We start from the raw sequence: 3,393 nt of genomic DNA on the forward strand, positions 1-3,393 counted from the left end.
TTTCTCTTTTTGGGGTTTTTTGTTGTTCTCCCGCCCTGGCGGGGGGTCGGGCTAGAAGATCTACTAGGTCCCTTCCGACCCTTAATCTATGAATCTATGAATCTATTTCAGTTACCACTAGACATGAAGCCATTGACTTCTACCCTCTGAGCCTGATGATCCAGCCAGTTTTCTGTTCACTTTATAGTCCATTCATCCAACCCATGTTTTCTTAGCTTGCTTGTGGGAATGTTGTGGGATTAGAAGGCTCACTTCAAAAAGTCGGAAGAGGACCTAAAAGGAAGGAAAAAGAATATAAAAAGGACTCATCAATTAACTTATGTGTTGTAGGTCAGGAAGTACAATGATAAAGTGAAAATATCCAGAACCCAAGATGGATTATGTGTTGTTCTTAAAAGATCAAAAAGTTAAACTTATAGAATGATAAATCTTTTCTATTCAGAGAGCAGTACCATGCCTACCAGTTCTGCTCTTCCCTCCTGCAATCCCTGGGCAAATGTAACAACTCATAGGTATCACTCTTAAAGGTATCCACATAGATCCCCACTTTATATGTAACATATCCCCATATAATACTAATATCGGCAGTTTAGTTCAACCCATGTGTCCATGCTCATGTGGATGCAGCCCTTGTGTCTAACATGCAGTGCACAAACATCCTTGGTTGTAATCATGTTCCCATTATATTCTGTAAGTATCACTTTCTTATTTTCATAGTACACAGGTTTAATTTTCATTTTTTGAATATGCATTATGGTGTTACACTGACCTGTGCTCTTGTATCTAATTTTAAAGTTACCATTAGCCCATTGGTATCCGGGGTGATTGTCCACTTGTCAGAAGAATGAACGTCTTCTCTCATTGTCCATGAGGAATTCTTCCTTTTCCTCGTCGCATAGACCATGCACCTTCTGTTTCCTGGGGGTTGCATCCTGCTTCTTTCTGCAAACTCTTGCAAAGTTTGTTGCAATGCTTACCCAGAACACTGAATGGGTTTGTGATAACCCCCACAGCATCTGCAGTCAACCACTGTTTGTTCAAGCAGTTCTCATTGGCCTCTGTTTGCCTGTTTCATAGTAAAGTCCTCCTTTCTGTATTGTTTGTGTATTGCTTTAGGTTTTTGCAGTCTTGTAATCCTGTCTAGTTCAGCTTGTTCTGGGTGTTTTTCCCCTCCAGCTTCTGCAGCCTGGCATTTGTTATCTTAGTTGCTTGGCACATTCTAACTCTCTGCTCCAAATTAAGCTCAGGATCCTCTAGCAGTCTTTTCCTGAGGCTTGTATCCCCTATACCCAATACTATTTGGTCTCTGATCATGAACTCTTTTAGGTCACTAAGGTTGCATGTCTGGCTCAGAAGTCTGAGATCTTTGATAAACTCCTCTATTGTCTCACATTGTTTCTGCTGTCTCATGTGGAAATTATACCATTCAAAGGTTTCATTTTGTTTGGGTATACAATATTCCTCAAACTTTTTATTACTGTGCTATAGCTTTTCTGTTCTGCTTCTGACAGCTGTAGCCTATTATAAAGAGGCAGAGCTTCTGGGCCTGCTTGATTAAAAAAAAAAGCTATCTTGAGTGGATCTTCCTTTTCTGTAGCTCCACTGGCCATCATATATATGGTGAAACTCTGTTTAAATTTATTCCAGTTTTCTGCTGGATTGCTAGATACTTAGCTTTAATTCCTTTGAAATTCTGAGGTGCTCCATTTTATTTTTGTCTTTCTTCATACCCCACTCCTGATACCATGTGTTGTTCTCAGAAGACCAAGGAGTTAACCTTATAGAATGGTAAAGCTTTTTATTCAGAGAGCAGTACCTTGCCTACCAGTTCTGCTGTTCCCTTCTGCAATCCTAGAGGCAAATATATCAACCTATGCATAACACTCTTAAAGGTATCCACATAAGATAAACCTTGCAAAGGAAACTGAAAACAAACAAGAAATATTCCACAGCTACACATATACAGAAAAAGAGCGGGGAGAAAAAGAAGAAATAATGGGTCTGCTATTCAGCAAGATGGGGCAAAAATTAAAGACAATCTACCTGTGACACCAAAATATACATGGAAATGTTTCCCTTTGGTTTTTATAAGGATGGTGACATTGAACATGGTGGCAAAGGCAAGGTGGCTACTGGGAGTTAGGGAGTCGGTATGATCACATCCAGGATGGAAGCAAAACTGAGAAAGCAAAATGAACTCATGTCAGATGGAAGACCAAATCCTTCACAGAAATCTTAAAGAACTGGTACATGAAATAGAAGGTCCAGTAGTAAAGCATTAAATAAACCTATCAATTCAGGGGTACTACTTTATAAATGGAAAATAGTAAATATAGTACTTGTATTAAAAATGAAGGAAAAAGCCTTTTGTCTTACCTTAGTCATATTTAATGTTTTAGAACAATTTTTGAAAGAAAGAGTATGCTGTGGAATTAAATAAAAAACTGGATAATAGAATTACTAAAGGAAGGTTGTGTGAGAATAATTTAAGATTTTTCTTTAATAAGATAATACATTGCAAAGAACAACCAAAATAAAGTAGCTCTAATCTACCTGGACTTCACTATAACTGGTATGACGCGATACAAGAAATTATCAGTTAAGATGGTAAAATGGGGATTATTAAAAAAGAAAACTTATACTGCATGTAAGAAAGTAACTAAAAAACAAATGATGACTGATAGCATTGAAAGGGTAAGTGTCAGAGGTAATAACTGCTTCATCTCTTCAAGGATCCATCTTGGTATTGTTTAATATTTTTGTTAATGTCCTTGGCACAAAAAGAGTGAAATTTACTGAAATAATTTGGCTGATAACACCATCTCATGATACATTGTCAATATGGAGAAGGTTTGGAATATTATGCATGAAGAATTCAATGACCTTGAGGAATAGTCTAATAGAAATAGGATAAAATTCAATAGGAACAAAATGCAACATCATGCACCTAGGGACTAACATGAGCTTATGGGAGCTGGAAATGATGGAGGAGAATAAGAACCTGGATGTTTTATTAAATCTCAGGATGACTATGAACCACCTGTGTCATTTAGCAATGAAAAAAGGCAAACATAATCCTAAAATGTATCAGGCAAGGTATTTTTCAGCAGAGGTAAAGTAGTATAAAGATCATTAGTAAATCCTCATCTGAAATACTGTTTACAGGTCTGGTTAGATGTCTTTAAGTAATATTAAATCAAACTGGAACAGGTGCAAGGAAGCTTACAAGGAGGATTAGGGCTATATAGAGCTTGTTTTACAAGAAGAAACTAGAAGAGCTTGGCTTGTTAATTTGTACATCAGGAATGATATGATGTAACTGCTGGTGATAGCCAAGAAATGAACTTGGTGGGCTAGGAGGTCCTTTTGTATAGTACTCTGTATTTGCATTGT

This window comes from Gavialis gangeticus, unplaced genomic scaffold, assembly GCF_001723915.1.
Source record: "Gavialis gangeticus isolate Ggan-Ray unplaced genomic scaffold, GavGan_comp1, whole genome shotgun sequence".
Classification (NCBI taxonomy): domain Eukaryota; kingdom Metazoa; phylum Chordata; order Crocodylia; family Gavialidae; genus Gavialis; species Gavialis gangeticus.